Below are 18564 nucleotides of genomic sequence, written 5' to 3'. Positions count from 1 at the left end.
TATAGATGTAAACGTAGAAGTCTTTAAATGGACCAAAAGTAAATGAACCAAAAGTGGAATTTTGGATGGACTTCAAATAATAGATGGTCAAACTGCATTCAAGAAAATGGTGAATGCCTACTGAAAATAATTAGTGGTAATTACATACAGCGGAAAGGACAAAATATTGCAATTATTTCAGTTCATACCATTACACAAAAGACAGCCTTGAATATTGACTCCGCTTGACTAAGTAGTAATTATAATGCAAAAATAGCGATGGCATCCTAGGGTTGTCAGGCTCTAAGAATTTGTAATTAAACTGCATTGTATGTGAATGCCTAAAATACTGAAAATAAATATTGGTTACTAATTATATACAGCAGTAAGGACAAAATATTGCAATTATTTCACTTCATACCATTACACAAAAGAGGACCTTGAATATTGACTCCCTTTGACTAAGTAGTAATTGTAGTTAACTAGTAGATTCATAAATTCAATGCAAAAATAGCGATGCCATCTTAGGATTGTCAGGCTTTAAAAATTTGTAACTAAACTGCATTGTATGTGAATGCCTAAACTACTGAAAAAACAAATAGTGGTTACTAATTACATACAGTGGAAAGGACAAAATATTACAATTATTTCACTTCATACCATTACACAAAAGAGGACCTTGAATATTGACTCCGCTTGACTAAGTAGTAATTGTAGTTCACTAGTATATTCGTAAATTCAATGCAAAAATAGCGATGTCAACTTAGGATTGTCAGGCTCAAAGAATTTGTAACTAAACTGCATTATAAATAAAATAAAAATCAATACATTAAATTATTTAACTCACAAGCTTGATACATAGTATTTCAATACTTACTTTTAATTAAACCAACGATTGGTTACTGACAATCGACAAATTGAAGAACTGGGACGAAACCCAACGCGGAATGTCTCTATCCGTCATAAAAAACGAGTAGCCGCCATAGCTTAGCTTACTTTTGCTTGATTTCGTTAAGTCGTTCTCACGCCGCCGCGTGACGTCGCGTTTTCCCGCTAAGCGCAAAGGCTTAAAGTTTTTAAAAAATAATAGCTAGCCGCCATAGCCTATTATGACTAAATGTGGTTTTCCGCGTCACTTATTTTTAGTTATACTCGTTTAACATTGTTAAATTATTAAGATTAATTCCGATTAGGGGTTGGCACTTGGGAGTTTAAACTTACAACAGCGACAGACGATTTAAACAAAGAAGTTGAAAGAAGAACAGAAGAAGAGAAGAACCTCATCGAGTCATCATCGCAGATAATTAATGGCGGCAATTTACGGCGTAAAAGCGTATACCTGCAGACTGACTGACTGAGTGAGTACTCCGTCACCCTCACAGGCTCACCCGGATCCGCGAGAAATTAGGGGAGGCCCGCCCCTGAGCGTATGCGCCGTGGCCACGGTGGCCAATCATTTCGCAAATTGCGAATCGGATGACAGTGACGTCATGCAACACGCGGGTGCCGCATGTTGAACAAGCCAAGACAAGAACGAGTGACGTCAGTCAAGAGTCAACTCTAGGAACGGACGATGGACCCTCTTGGGACTATGTCGATGAGGGAAACATTCACGTGATAAAATATATAGCAAATGATTGGCCACAAGTTATAAAAATGAAACCTTCCTTAGATCGCAGGGGGGGGGGAAGATAGGGAGAAAAGTACTCGATGCTTCGGATTTTTTTAAAATACTCGATACCTGTATCGGATCTCAGAAACGGTACTCGATACCGGTATCGAAAGATTGAAGTACTCGATACCAAGTTGGCATCGAGTAGTATCGAACAGCCCTAGATGAAACGGCAAAAGAAAGACCAAATAAAAATATTAGACTAGGTCTTCAGAGTGTAGACATTTTTCCCATGGAAGGATTTGAAAATGGAGATGGAGTAACGTGCTACGCAAATAGCGTTTTGCAATTGCTCTTACTGATTCCGGAATTAAAGGGCATAAAGGATCATTGAGCGATAAGCCTATTATGACTTGCCTTCGTAACACTAATGAACGTGTTGAAAATTCAAAATCGAGTTCCGGCGACGATGGTTTCAATTTGCGAACGGCTGTTGGTCTGCCTTTTACTCACAAACAACAACAAGATGCTAGTGAATTCTTATGGGTTCTCTTGCCAAAACTTTGCGAAGAAATGGAAACTTGTGACTCTAACGCTCTTCAAGAACTATTATGGACAAAGTCGCAAAACGTTACCAAATGCCCGATCTGTCACCTTGAAAAAAGTTCTGGAAACATTATCCAAAGCTGCATCTTCACTCTTTCTTTGCCAAACCTCGCTAAAATTGATTGGAAACTATTGATCGAAAGGATGAGACCAGCAATGATGGCATGCGGAACTTGTAAACACAGAGAAATTAATGAACGTGATATATTGATTTCTGCCAGTAAGTACGTATTTCTGTGGTTTCCAAGAGATACTGTAGTAAATGGTCACCCTATTAAGATTTTAACCAAAATATCGGGATTCGAAAATCAGAAAGTGGTTTTAAATCAAAGCGTTTACAAAACTAGGGGCGTGATCATTCATAAAGGTTCATCTGTAAACCAAGGTCACTATCTGAATTTTATTCGAAAAGATAACAGCTGGTACGAGGTTAGTTTTACAAAAATCACCAAGCGTGACAGATTCGTAAGTAACTTGACTAATGTCTCAATCATCCTTCTGGAGAAAGTCTCTCCTTTTTAAAGAGAACCCAGCCAAACTAGCGTTGTTAAGGGTGTTCACTAAAGAATGGTAAAATAAGGAAACTAAGGAAATTTTCCCTTGAAATATACGGGGATATTGGTGTAAAATGTAAGCGACAAAAAACATTAAATTGCAGGGAAAAACTTGGAAGAAATAGTGGGTAAAAAAAATAGGAAGAAATTTTGGGTAAAAAATAGGAAGAAATTGTAGAGTGGAAGAAACTAGGAGGAAATTGTAGGGGAAAAAAATAGACGGAAATTGAAGTGGAAAAAACTAAGAGGAAATTGTAGGTGAAAAAAAGTAGGAGAAAATTGCAAGAGGAAAAAAACTAGGAGGAAATTATAATGGGAAAAAACTAGGAAGAAATTGTACGGGAAAAAAATTAGGGAGAAATTGTAGGGGAAAAAACTAGGAAGAAATTGATGAAAAATAAGCGAAAAGTACAGAAATAAATTATCAATCAAAAGTAGAAACTTTATAATAATTTCATGGTTTGAGAGTTCTACAAAACTAATCAAAATCAAATGATATAACTTTACGATTAAGAGTTAAATTCCAGCGATTTTGATGTTCTTCCAATATATAGGAAATAGTTATAGTTATTTAGAAATTATCCACAAACACCCAAGAAAGTAATTCCCTGGCGTCTATTGCTATATACTCCCCGCAAACGAAGAACTCTCTCATTTTTAAATTTAACGATTTCGATTATTCCAAAATGGAATTTTTACATTTAAATTTCATTAACATAGTTCGCAAAATCACCAGCGGCAATTAAATCTAACAGCATTCCATTCTATAATGCTGTTAATAAAAAAAAGAGGATCTAGCTCAAAATTAGGCCACATCACTTGAGATCTCTCGTTATCCCTGATTCAATCAATTTTGTTCTACTGAAATATCCTCTAGTATTACGGTGAAAAAAGGGTGGGGCCGGTGTATTTTTTCTTTCCCTGTGATGCAACGTGGATCACACGTGTTCACGGCCATACTTTCTTATATCCGTTAAAAAAAATAATCTTCGAAGCAAGCGCCTATACAACCCTCTTTCCCTTTGACCGCTTCACCTTTTCCCCTCTCTTTAAGCTTTTTGGCACGGTTTAAAATATATAGACATCATCTTCTAACTCTTCTCAATGATAAATGTATAGAGTGTATAAAACAAATAAACATTTATATTCCACGTTTCAAATACTGTCATTTTTTAACTTACTTCATAAATAAGTACAACATAATATGCTTATCGGAATCTATGTTATTAGATATAAATTAAATGTAATTAACGATACTCAAGTACTTCCTTAAGCTATTAGAAATGTATCAACCCCTAGCGTATGGCGGTAAAAAAACAAAGTTATTCAAATTTTAATTACATTAAGACTGAAGGGACAGATATTATAAAAAAAACCGTCTTGGTTTGGACCAAGGCCGAAAAAAACAAACGATATGTGTGAGGTTTACCATTTGACTGAAGTTCAGATATTGCAATTTTTTTTTATTATTTTTATTCCTTTAATCCTTAATCAATATTTAATTCAATCAACTGATTTTACTGTTAATCGATCTATTCCGTCTAAATTAATTTAAAAAATTACATATCTACGCTTTTTCAAGAATAATTCCATTTTCCGAAAACATTTTATCATGAAATTAATTATTTTGAAGGGATATCGTGTCGATACTCACTAACTTGTAAGCACCTTGACGGACAGAGTTTTAATTAAGGCTGGCTTGACAAATTTTCAAGTTTGCACCAAAAAATTTTAAATCTGTTGTAAGTTGCTGACAAGACTGATGTTCCAGTAAATATGATAAAGAATTTATTTTGCTCAAACCAATTTATTAACTAATGTTGTCTACTTAAGACGAAGCAACAACCTTGGTGCTCGGTGGTTTCTTTTAAAAGGTAGCTCTCCTTTTATGCACTGGAAAAATATGATATCGGTATAAATATAACCAAAGGTAAGGGTAAAGATTACATAAATAGAAATACGTCTCAGTACCAATGGTTTGTTATACTCATTTCCTGTGGAAATAATATGGTTCAGCACATCGTACCTTACCAGTTGTGCGAAGTCACACTCAACTACGACCTCTCCTCTTCTTCTATTTTCCCAATACATTAAATATATGATTCCAGTGTATGAGTCATCTGAGCCGTCATACCACACTGAGCCCATATTACCATATAGGTCGAAACCTTTTCACATTAGTAAACGGTTCATGACTTTCCAGACATAACCTTAATAACCTAACACTATAAAAAATACATGTACATAAATGATTATTATTATAGCTTGACACTCGTTTGCGTCGAAGGACCGATCAGTTAGGCGGTGTACATTTGTTAGTGTTTACACCATTTTGGAAATTACATACAGAGGAACTCAAACACAGGGGCGATGCTGCAATTGGGGTCGCGACAAAGAACTGTAGTATTTCGATATTCGAAGTTAAATGTATAAATTCGCGTCAACTATATATGCGTCTACTATTAAATATTTACATTTTACTTTCGAGTTACATCAAAGTTCGTTTGCTCTTTGTAGACACTTAGTATAATACTTCAAATATTCAATGTTGATCTCTCAACACGTACTCCCTTCAAAATAATTAATTTCATGATAAAATGTTTTCGGAAAATGGAATTGTTCTTGAAAAAGCGGAGATATGCAATTTTTTGAATAAATTTAAAGGGAATAGATCGATTAAGAGTAAAATCAGTTGATTGAATTAAATAGTGATTAAGGACTAAACTACTAAAATACTTAAAGCAAATTTCAATATCTGAACTTCAGTCAATTGATAAACCTCACTCATATCGTTGGTTTTTTCGGTCTTGGTCCAAACAAAGACGTTTTTGTATAATATCTGTACTTCAGTCTTAAGGCGGTAGTCAACTCTTAACAGGCTGAAAAGGGTCATTTCCCGTCCCTTTTATCTAAAGAACCAAAATATCTATTAGTTAGCGGTTTTGAATAAAATATAAATCGAAATCATCTTTGGTTTGTGATACATTATTGATAATGATGGCACGAGATATTAGTGAGTATTAATTAAAATTAATAGCCTTTTCAAAATCGTAAAATTATTAACTATTTAATTTCGTAGAACTGTTTACTTCTTAAATAAGTGTGTTCAGAAAGTTACGTGTGTTAAACTTTACAAAAAAAGGAATGTGCTATAATCTTTTTAAGAAGCTGTCAGTAAAATCATGCTTGCAATCAGCCTATGTAAATTCCCTCTAAGAAGATCATGGGTGCATTGATTATGGCTAAAAGAAAGGAAACCTACGAATGGCTAAATGTGGGCCTCTTTTTAGGGTAGGAAGAATCTAAAATACCATTTTTTAGAAAACTTGTGGCAATAAACCAGATAATTAGCAATAATCAGAGGTAAAAACAAATCCAATCTAGTAAAATTTTGGAAAAGGGGAAATAAAGTCAGTTGATAAAACTTGATAATTCCAAAAACAGATGAACATTTAGCCGCTCATAACAACCTAGCCTAACATAAGCTTAACCCTGTATCTAAACCTAACATGATCTATCACATCATAAATCAAATGGGTATTAGGTGATGATCTATAAATATTCTTATTATTATAATAATTTGCCCTTAAATGTTAAAGTTACAGTTTTGGAGTCTTGGGAGATAACAAAAATCCGAAATTGCGTTCTAACATATGAATGCTCACTGAGAATAACCAAAATAAAATTAATATATAATTAAAAAATAATGAAACCCTGTATACCTCATATGGAAGTGTTGAATTAACTGCGCTTACGTAAACACCACTGTCTTAACTGCCAAAGCGAAAACACATTAAACTTTTTGTCATCTTTCCAGTAGTATTTTAAAGTGTAAAACCTAGGATTAGGAACTTAAGATATGTTTCTAGCATGAAACGAAGCAGACTATATAAAATTCCAAAACGGAGCTGGAAATCAGCTTTTTTTATAATTTTAAAGGACGAAAGACGCTATAAAGAGTATATTACACAGACTTACCAAAATTCAACTTAAGCCTTGGCCAAAACGAACGTCGAAAAATTACTTGAAACGATATTAAAACCTCTATTAACTGTAATTATTTACATGAATTACTTTTTAGACGAAAGTTGGACCTGATAACAAAGTAGTGGTTATTAAAGGCGTTATACTTCATTATAAAATCCAAATAATGGTGTTCAAGCTCGGATAAAATATCAAAAAATTAATTAGCGTCGACAGATGCCTTACTGTCGTCTGCTATGAAATAATCTTTCTTTCTGTCGTCTGCTATGAAATAGGGAATTCAATGCATAATTAATTAGTCAAATTACAAAAATTAGGCTTCATTTATTTAAAAACTAAACAGGTAAGTTTCTCATGTAGTAAATACTTGTTAATTTGAAAGTATTCCGAAAACTAACTTCGCTGTAGTTTTTCCGTATCGCCTATGACAATTTCCCTAAAAAACCGGGTAAAATGTAATGGGACGCTAATCCTAAAAAGGTAATTTTTTCGTTTAGCATTACAAACGGATATCAAGTCATATCTACAAGGGCCTACCGGCCCTGTAGAATAATTTCGGAGGCAGAAAGTGAGGACGATGAAAATGCGCTGCAAGGGAAAGAAATTGTTATCGAAACCGAACACGCGATGGCTGATGTGGAAGCTGCCATGGAAATGAATTTCGAGACTGATGTTGACAATGTGGCGTCACTAAACTCGGATCAAAAGAGAATTTATGATCAGATCATGAATCACTTCTCCCAAGAGGGAGAAAAATCTAGAAACAAGTGCCTTTTTGTGTCGGGACCTGGTGGAACTGGCAAATCGTTTCTTATCGACACTCTCGCCAGCGCTGTAAGGCGACGCTTTCAAAATCCTGCTAGCGTGGCCATTGCCGCGCCAACGGGTTTGGCAGCGTTGAATGTTAATGGCGTAACGTTACACAGATTACTAATGTTGCCGGTAGATCATGGGCGTATCGCCGAATACCATTCCCTGATTTCTGAGAATATAAGCATTATGAGAGAAACTTTGGGAAATTTAAAACTGTTAATTATTGAAGAAATTTCTATGGTCTCATCGGTTTTACTGACTCACGTTCACTTGAGGCTGAACGAAATTTGGGAAATGAACCAACCATTTGGTGGAGTTGTATTTATTCTTGTTTTGGGAGACTTTTTCCAATTGCCTCCGGTTCAAGGAAATCCCGCGTTTATCAAAATCACTTCCGAAGAAGCCAGACTTAGATTCAATTGCATCGGAGGAAGTGATCTTTGGAAGTTTTTTAAATACGATGAACTAACGCAAAATGTTAGACAAGCCAACGACCAAAGTTACGGCGACATTTTAAGCAGAGTTAGAATTGGAAATATTTCCGAAGCTAATGTTGCAACCTTAAAAAGTAGATTGGTTGCTGACGGACATTACATCGAGGTGGCTATGGACCTTTTCATTAAGCTGTCCAATGAAGTGTTTGACCCAATTTGTTTGATGCCTAAATTAGCCATGTGCGTAAAATTCAACTTTGATATGCTGCGAAAAAACGGCGAGAAAGTTGAAGTCATTCCTTGTCAGGATAGACTCGCTGATTATGGCAGAAAAATGAATAAAAACATTCTCAGGAGACTGCAAGGGCTAGAAAACGAACCGTCCAAAACAGGCGGTTTGGAGAGCGAGTTGGTTCTTTGCGTTGGCTGCCGAATAATGGTCAGAAGGAATATCAGTTTTGAAAATGGCGTTGTAAATGGTACGATGGGTTTCGTAACAGGGTTCAAGAAGGACGAACATGGAAACGATACTGGGATTTTTCTAAGAGTAGATCGCGAACCGAATAACGACGACGCTAACACTGACTTTTTAGTTGAGAAAATTTGCGTCAAATTTTTGCTCATGGCAAACATATACGTTAAACGCTCCCAGTTTCCCGTCATCCTGGCGTACGCTATTACGATACACAAAAGCCAAGGCATGAGTTTAAAATGCGCCATTATGGATTAGGGTCCGAATTTATTCGGAACGGGCATGGCGTATGTGGCTTTATCGAGAGTGACGTCCTTGGCCGGACTCCATCTATTACAGTTCGATCCGACTAAAATTAAGGCGGATGGACGAGCCATAATGGAGTATAACAGGCTTCGCAAAAAATATAGGCCAGATCTGCCTCTTTTGGAAATAACGGAGTCGAAAGAAAGTCGAGGTGGGAAAAGAAGTGCACCTACACTATCTAAAAGCCTTTTAGAAGGCGAGGAAGAGAGATGTGCAGAAACACCGAAGAAGAAAAGGAAAGCCCAACAGAGTTTGGATAGTTTGCCCTTGAAAGGTTTAGCTAACGATGATCAAGTAACGTGCTATTCTAATAGCGTTTTGCAACTACTCTTATTAGTGCCGGAATTAAGAGAATTGGTTAAATCTTACAATGGGTCATTCATTGAAAAACCAGTTTTACGTTGCCTCCAAAACACGATAAACGACATAGAGAGTTCTCAAGGTAGTTTCAGTCGTAAAGGGTTGGAACTGAGAATGGCTGTCGGAAATCATTTTACGCAAAACGTTCAACAAGACGCCAGTGAATTTTTGATGGTACTCTTGACGACACTAAGCCAAGAAATGGAAGCCGAATACTCCAAGGTTCTAAAAGAACTTTTTTGGTCAAAGTCGCGAAACGTTACCAAATGCCCCAAATGTCAAGTTGAACAAAATTCGGAAAACATTGTTGAAAGCAACATTTTCAATCTTCCACTAGAAAACCGAGATAAAATTGATTGGAAATCTTTAGAAAAAAGGATGAGATTAACAGAAATGCGATGCGTATTTTGTGATAATCCTACAATACAAGAGCGTGATGTATTGATATCCAGCGGAAAGTACGTATTTCTGTGTCTTCTACGTGGCGATTACAAAGATGGTCGACCAATTAAGATTTCGACCAAAATATCAAGTTTCGAAAATCAAAAAGTCACAATGAACAAAATGCTTTTTAACACTAAAGGGGTGATTATTCATAAAGGTGAATCGTTAGCCGAGGGACATTATGTGAACTTTGTGAGAAAATACAACGGCTGGTACGAGGTCAGCGATACTATGATTAGAAAAAGAGGAAGATTCGTCAGTAACTTGACTGACGTCACTGTTCTGCTTTTGGAAAGAGTGAAGACATTTTAAAGGGAATGTTAAGCGCCCGGATTCCTAAAAAAATGAACCCGAAGTAAACCTTAAAATTAATGTTATGTATCAGAGGGTTTCACGTCCTGCCAGAGATGTACCAATAGTTTCATATTACCTTAAGAGTAATTCATGACTAGGTAAAATTATCGGCCCTCGAGAAAGTTTAAGGTTTACGTTGGTTCATGTAACTTACGAAAAAAGAAAGAAAATTGTGAATGTTAATAGTGCGGCCTCGGTAAAAAATGTGATGGACGATATAGGAACTTTGTTTCAAAAAGAAATAAGGTTGTTGCAAGTTTATGGAGAAGCTTGGGGAGACTGGATCGATTTGGAATTAAATCTAAGATAAGAGTTCTCGTAGCAATGGAAAATGTGTTACAAAACAAAGCACAGTAAGCGCTGCCTTTTCAGTTTTTCCTCTGGTCTGTTAATGAATAAGATATTCAAATTCAAATGTTAGAAGGTGACAAACTAGCACCCATGGAAACTCCGATTGATATGGAAGCGGAAACATCACAACAAATAAATACCGAAGAAAACGAAGAAGACGAGGAATTCAGTTTTAAGAGACCGAGAAGAAGGAAAATTACCCCTTAAATATAATATTCCAAAGTTTTCTAACGAAGTAGAAAGCATGATTAAAAACATAGACAGCAGACCTTTTGGAAGGAAGTATCGAGGCAAAATTCTTTCAACCATTTACGAGGATATGAGGACTCATGTATTGTAAGTAACCGAGTTTTATATTTTTAATTACGGACTATAATAAGTAAGCAATTGTTAAAGATATCCCACTAAAGACGAATACCAAAACGTAGCGATGTTATTAGTGGCGAAACATCCTTTCCTCGCGGATAGAAAAATTCGTCCAAAACACGTAAGTTACTATATAAAAATCCTAAATTTAGGTACAGAACAAAACCTTTTTTGAACTTATATGACCTTTTTTTAAGTATTTAGGATAATTGGGTATTGTCTCTAAGACAAAAATTTCGACACGAGCTTTTGCCACTCACAACCCACAAGAAAGTATTAGAGATGAAAAATAAATTCCGCTCATCCCGAAAAGCTTTACAAAATTGGAGTGAGAAGACTGCAGATGGAAAAAGTAGTAAACCAAGAGGCACGTAGGTATATTGTTTGTCAGTATGATGGGTACGGGTGAATATAAAATGATTGAAACTTTTATCCTTTCGTTTAGTTACAAGACCCTTCAGAAGCTGAAGATGATACCAGCATTCAAGCCCATATAGAAGTATTAAACACTGAGCTGAAACGCGGCAAATGTGACCAGAATATAATTAATGAGAAAATGATGAAAACCTTCATTTTCCGTAGAAAAATGTCTTTTCAAAAAGATGTCGCCACTATCCTGAAAATATTTCCAGCTTTTTTTGCAAAACGAAAATGAAGTGAGACTATTTGTTGTTTCTCCAATGGAAGTTGAAGTGGACTATCAGTGCTATTTTATTGATTCTTCTACTATAGGCATAACTATTAGATCAATCTGCATAGTGAAACATCACTGAGATATATCCAAACGATTTTAAAAATCCAAATAGTTTCAGGCTTCATCGATATATTTAAACTCCGCACCTCCATCAAACCGTGTGACTCCCATGCCTTGCAGTTAACAAATTATTCTCGCGTGCCACGATTATCACGTCGCGTGAATTTTGTATTATATTTCACGCTGAAGGTTCCCTCGCAGTTACGGCATTTAATTAGTCAATGGAATCTGAAATTTAAATCAGTCGGATATGATTCCTGCTGTTTCACTTTGCACGCAAGCCTTATAATTAGTAGAAGATCGAAAAAAAAACTATTTTGCTCTTCACCCTCACTTTAAATAATTTGCATATACAAGTAAGGTTCTTTACAGTTAATTGAGGAATTGGCTCGAATTTGCGGGAAGCCATGCGGCTCTGAAATCCAACATACCTTTGTAAATTATATGGCTCAGAAGAAAAACAAAATTATATCTTTAGCGCGGAAACAACGATCTTCCAAGAAACTTAGACAAGGAAAAAGAAATAGTTGCGGATACAGAATTTGAGGGTTGGGCACTTACACTAAATTGAAGTATATATGCTAAACTTTTGTGATGGTTACTGCAGTTTTTTTATTTTACAGAACTTCAACTGGATGCCGCAATATTGCTTTTTTACCTCTCCGAGTGACGTATGTCACGGAGAGGTTCTAATTTAGACGTGTCTGTGTGTCTGTCTGTTGTTACACCCACGTGACCGCGTTCGCAGTTTGCAAATCGGAGCAAACGTGTTCTCAATTTCCGGAAATTTCGAAAATTGCATTACAATTACAGGCCATTACTCCATTGCCTGTCTAACATCACCAGCCTCTGTCTTTGTCCATCCCACATGGACACCAGTCTGTACACACTGGGTTCTAATCACAATCATCTGCTGCTCTTTGTCCATTCCACATGGACACCAGTCTGTACACACGGGCTTCTAATCACCACCCTCTTGTGGTCTTTGTCCATCCCACATTTACACCAGTCTGTACACACTTGCTTCTAATCACAACCGTCTTCTGGTCTTTGTCCATCCCACATGGACACCAGTCTGTGCACCTGGCTTCTAATGAGATCCCCACCATCTTCTAGTCTTTGTCCATCCCACATGGACACCAGTCTGTACACACTGGTTTCTACACACCACCATCTTCTGGTCATTGTTTTTGTCCATCCCACATGGACACCAGTCTGCACACCTGGCTTCTACTCCATCATCATCGTTAAGGTTAAGACATACGCGGCGATCGGCCAGGGTTACGAGAAACGTCCGGCCTCCCTAAGGTGGGGCTTCCACCAAAGGTTCACGCAATTGCGCTGTTCTTAACCATAGCTGCGATTCGAAACCCTTATATACTACCTATTTTAGTAAGGCGAAGCAACCGGCGTATGCTTCATTTCAAACGCCAATATTAGTCAAGTCTCTCAAGAATGTTTAATTGTTCTTTTTTAAAACGATGTAACGTTCAATAAGGCGAATAACTAACGAAGAAAATATTAAATATTAATTATATTTATTATAATATTTAAGATAATCTTGTTTCTCAATTCAAAATTAATACGGAAAGAGTTAAAAAGCAGTCTATGTTATTGTCTGTGTGTGTCCGTCCGTTATTACACTAGTGCCGCAGTGCGCTGCGTTAGAAGTTCGTTTTGTTTTGATGTGTAAAGAAATCCTACAGAACCATAATATTCCCTTTATCCTTAATATAAAGTGAATATGATGAAATATTTTTCGTAATTATGATGCATTTAGTGCTTTTGTAGTTTTAAAGCTCTGTTTCATTTTAATAGTCCAACGATTTTTACTAATATTATTATTTGAAATGGCTGTTTATAAATTACTTAAGCTATACTACATTTGTATATAGAATAATCCTTGGTTTAGTAATTTCATGAAGAAAGCTAAGATCTAGACTCCGGCGGGTATATCTAGTACTACTTGCAATAAGCTTAGTGAAATATAGAGTAAATAATTGAGGCCTGAGGTGATGTAAACTTTGGGTTTTGATTTTCGTGTCTGAAATGAAGAGACATGAACGGTTCAGAGTGAGCCGAAAGTTAAATACACTCTTAAATAATCAGGTTAAGATTTTATAATAGAAGAAAAGATCATGTTGGCAATTAGATTAGTAGGGCTAAGCTACAGAGTTTTTATTCTCTTTATGGTGCGCATTGACTATCAGTGCGTCTAGCTACAATTTAGCTTTGGTATTATTTATCGTTAACACTCATGTTGGCAAACTAAGAATACTGTTGAGGTGAGACAAGACGATAGTGTTTACACTGCTAACCAGTTGTGAATGTAGCTATCAGAATATAGGGTAAACAGCTAAAGCGTAGACTTCATTTCCTGTTCTTTTTGCCATTAACTGATTTCCATGGGTTCAAGATTTATCCTTATTGGATGTAAAATGTCGTCTGCTTTACTGTATATTCGCTATGCTTGGAATACTGCTTCTATATTTCGTAAATTTTTACTTCAAAAAAGAAAAATAATTCCATATCTAGGTAAATAACTTTGTAGTAGTAGACCTCTTGACTCGGAGAGGTAATATTTTGGTTTTCCCAACTTGTTGTACTCTGATTTCATAAGATTCAAGTTTGCTTTATACACATTTGGTAAATAATGTATTTTAAATAGCTTCATTGTGGAAAAATTCTATGGAGTTGATAACTATTCGATTATGTAGACTATATACATCTACAAATAGTCTGTTTTTTATTATTAAGACCGATCCACAATACGCAACACCGCAGCTTTATTTTTCGCAAGAGGACACATTCTCCTCGGATGTGACTTTAAACATTGAGAATAACTCTTTCTACATGACAAATATTAGAAAAGGCACGCTTTGTGTTTTCGCGTCATATTATGTTTTCCATTTGGAGTATCCAAAAAAGTTGAGAGAAACTCTCGAGTATTTTCAAAAAGTCATTTTTGGTTTGGAGGCACAAAAAATCTCTATTTCTGTTTGTAACGTTGTGAGCAAGCTCTCAATCCGAATAATAAAAACCTGTTTCAAACTGTCATTAATATGTCTTGATTTAGTTTTATCCTAGTATTTTATTCTAACTAGAATCGTCATTAGCCTGAGAATGTGCCCTTTACGGTTCTAACTAGAACCGTTATGAGATGGTTTACGAATCCTTCAGGGTGCTAATAAAAATCGTTATGTGTATGATAACGAACCTGTTAGGGCGATAAAGCGAACCCGTTAGGGTCCTAAACAGAACCGTGCAGGTTATCATTATGAACAGTTAAGGGCGCTACATAGCACTATTATTGGCTTGATAATGAACCCGTTGGGACGCTGCTCAGAACCGTGATGGGTTTGATGACGAACTCAATAGGGCGATAATCAGAACCAGGATGGTTTTGATGACGAACTCGTTAAAAAACTAAGCAGAACCGTGAAGGGTTGATAACGAACCCGTTAAGGCACTAAGCTGCACCGTGATGGGTTTGCTAACAAACCCGTTAGGGAACTGAGCAGAACCCAGAAGGGTTTGCTAACGAACCCGTTAGGGAACTGAGCAGAACCCTGAAGGGATTGCTAACGAACCCGTTAGAGAACTGAGCAGAACCCAGAAGAGTTTGCTAACGAACCCGTTGGGTCACTAAGCGGAACCGTGAAGGGTGTGCTAACACACCCGTGAGGGTGCTAATTATACCGTATTGTGTTTGATATCAAACCATGCAGGGCTCTGTAATGAACTCTTGACGATGCTACAAAGAAGGGTTACAGAACTACTACATTATGGTGCCACAGAAAACCGTCCACGAAGGGTTCCACGAAAAACAAATTGGGGTTTAAAATAAGGGTCAAGAGCTAAGAACTCCTTTTCCGGCTATTGTGAACCCTTTTTCTAAGGGTGTAGAATGCGCGTGAGGAAATTTGTTTACACTATTTTATAGCGTGAAAACAAGTTCCCTCACGTGCATTCTTTATCCATGATCTTACAAATTTTAGCTCCTCCTACTTTATATATTTACCTGCTGGCAGCTCGTATTAAAAACACCATTGCGGTCAATTTTTGGCAATTGTTCGTACAACCAACTAAAACTTCAAGTTGGCGTTTTTAGTTTGAGAATTCTCGAAATTCACGGCCGATGCGTTAGTATAACTGTTCGGCATTTAACCGGCTTTTTACTGGAAGACTCAGGCTCTGGTATTTTCATATTTGGTATGCTAAAAATTATAATATAAATAATTAAAGACAAATTATTTATTATCGTTACTTTTTTCCTATTTTTTACGTGTAATACTAATTTAAAAAGGTTTTTATTAAGGGTGGCCCTTACCTTTAAACTACTGGTATACGGTAGATCCTTGTTATTAATGCACTATTACTGTTGGTGCACTCTTAAAATATACTGTTGCATTTAAACACCGTATATGGTTTTTTCGGTGCCAAAAATAACATCATTTATGGTGTACTTTAACAACATTTTTATGATTAATTCACACCATTTACAACTATTAATTGCAAGTATTAAATAAATATTAGGCATTTATGCACCATTTATAGTGCTTTTTAACTTCTTTTTTAGGCAATCTGTTGGACTTCTTATATTACTACAAAGTTTAATGGTGTTAAACAAAGGCGAAATTACGCCAAGTGTATCACATTACTAAACCAAATGAAGTGAAATAGAAGTTAAATATTTACTTTTTCTATATTTAGCACCACGTTTGTGTTGTAAACCATTAATACACCATTTCAAGTTCCTATTTATCCTATTTCAAGTCCCTGTTTACCCTATTTCAGGCGCTGTTTGCCCGATTTCAAGCCCCTGTTTACCCCATTTTAAGCCCTTAATTACCCTATTTCAAGCCCCTATTTCCTCTTTTTTTAAGTTGATTTTACTAAAGCGTCACCAAGAATTAACCAATACACGATACCTAACAATGCAGATTTATCGAGTGGGATTTCAACAAGTACAAATTTACGATTTTAACACACGCTAAGTATGTTCTTATGTGAATAATGGGTGGATATTATAATCATGTAGTCACGTTAAGTACGAATATTGATGAGTTAACACGTTTGGTATCCAGATGACTAATACAAGCGGGAACTAAAGGAATATGGTCTTTGACTCATTTATGCTTTGAGAAACTTTTTTGGTCGTTGAAAAAACACAAAGCCCAATGGATTTCTTTATTGATTGTAGTGGCAATTCTGTTAAGTATTCTTACAATTACATGGGAATCGGTTCAGAACTGGCTTGTCCAACTAGGTTTGAAATCCCTTTACCCACTATAAGTTTCAAATTTATAGCGATTGCGACACAGTGAGCGCCCTCTCAGGTCAAGGAAAGCTCAAAGCGTTCAAGTGCATATCTCAAGATGCAAGTATCAGGCAAGCCGTATCGGATCTAGGTTTAAAGTGGGAGCTTACTGAAACGCCCAAGGCCTCAATTGAAGCGTTAACTTGCCAAATTTACTGCTCCAATACCAAGTTCGTTCATGTTTTACGATATCAAATGTTCCGCGCCAAAAAAGGAAACATTGAATTTGGACAAATACCTCCTTGCAAAGACACCGTTCACCAGCACACGTTACGCGCTAATTATCAAGCTGCAATTTGGAAGCGAAGTTTAATTGGCTCTCCTGATATACCAGACCCGGCTGCAGACCATGGATGGAAACTTAACGACAAGGGACAACTAGAAATAAATTGGATGGTTGGCCTCCCAGCTCCGGAAGCTGTATTAAATTTAATGGCTTGCAACTGCAGTAGAAATTGTCGTCCCCTAGACTGCGCTTACATTTTAAACACGCTGAAATGCACAGCCGCATGCAAACTTCAAGAATGCTCTAATATGGAGATAGAAGAACTTTTGTACACTCTACCTAATGAAGACTCTGATGAAAGCGATGACGATTAAGTTTTATTATGCACATATGTATAGAGAATAAAGTAACTTAAAAGTTTTTAATACTTGAAATAATTTATCTGCACGTATAAGGACCTATATTTACATTCGGTCCGAAATAGAATTCCATTTCAATGCAACAACTGATTACTAATTTAAGTATGTTTGAGACCTCCCATGTTGAATTATAAGTTATTTTGCTGATTTCTGAAGAATTTGTGGAAAAATAATTTACCCCTTTATAAAATTGCTGATTAATTGTTACGTATCTTTAATAATCGTTCAAAATTTAGATCATATGAAAGCTAGAAATCCATTTTAACATACCGTACTCTAGATAAAAACTAATAGTGAATATTAAGCACGTCGCGTTGCAGAAATCGATTAAAATAATGAAGTAAAATGTCTTCAAATTTACAGTAGAAATGTAATTGAGGGTTACATATACATTGATATTTTGTGAATGGCGACTGAAGGCGTACTCTCAGATTCAAACCTTTATATTAACAGAAGTGGATCTTATTACAGCTCCCTAGAAGTACTGGACGATATAACATCGCTGTGCATCAGCATTGTCTCCCAGCACTGAAGGGAAAAGGGTATATGCGAAACGTAGCGGCGAATTTGTGAACTAAACCAGAGGAATTATTTTGCCCCGAAAGAAATTTTTAAAAAGCGGGGCAAGCACACGGAAATAAGAGGTAGCCAATGAGAGAAGGTTTGAGAGAGAAGAGCGCGGAAAGAAACAAGTTGTTCCATGCATAGTGTTGGCTTGTGAATACAATAGTAGATGTCCACTTTATTTTTCCGATATTAAAAAATAATTTGCGGTCTATAGGTATTTTTTCAATGCTTTAACGTTTTCCGTTTGCGAAAGATGGTGGGCAATATTTTTCAGTTTTACAAAACGTTTTAGTTGCTCACGGTTAAGTGTTTTTAATGTCACATAGATTGTGTTCAGATGTCTCTTTCATTTGGGCATACGACGATTATAATTGGTTACATTGATCCTAGGCGGTTTTTCCTAATTAGCAAAGAAAAATAAGCCATTCTCAATCAAAATTTTAACGCGATGACAAGCTTCACACTAATCACGACACTGACGGCGGTCTCACAGCCATTACCATCAACCGGAACTTCCTTTGGTTAACGTAACTCCAGATCCGGTTAATGGGCAAACTATACTTGTAAAACTGAGCTATAGATGGCGGGCTTGGATGTCTTGGAAGAAAACGCTGTTAACAAAAGCATAACCTACGCCCAGTAC

General features: G+C 36.3%; 1 long non-coding RNA gene across 3 annotated transcripts; it reads right to left on the bottom strand.

Annotated features, from left to right (window-relative positions):
- Nucleotides 1-25: 25 nt before the first annotated feature.
- LOC149673219 (uncharacterized) lies at nt 26-976 on the bottom strand. 3 transcript variants are annotated; one of them, XR_016367141.1, is made up of 4 exons: nt 640-974; nt 401-562; nt 189-328; nt 26-117 (listed from the first exon to the last, which is right to left on the bottom strand). It is a non-coding gene; the product is annotated as an uncharacterized LOC149673219 (long non-coding RNA). The 3 variants fall into 3 exon arrangements; XR_016367142.1 differs by having other exon boundaries at nt 27-120; nt 401-565; nt 640-976; XR_016367140.1 differs by having other exon boundaries at nt 27-120; nt 640-975.
- Between the last annotated feature and the right edge of the window lie 17588 nt (nt 977-18564).

This window comes from Phalangium opilio, unplaced genomic scaffold (assembly GCF_054372755.1).
Source record: "Phalangium opilio isolate 3A_F unplaced genomic scaffold, DU_Popi_V2 ptg000053l_1, whole genome shotgun sequence".
Lineage (NCBI taxonomy): Eukaryota > Metazoa > Arthropoda > Arachnida > Opiliones > Phalangiidae > Phalangium > Phalangium opilio.
Note: the sequence above shows the minus strand (reverse complement) of the source record. Positions and strands in the feature narration are given on the sequence as shown.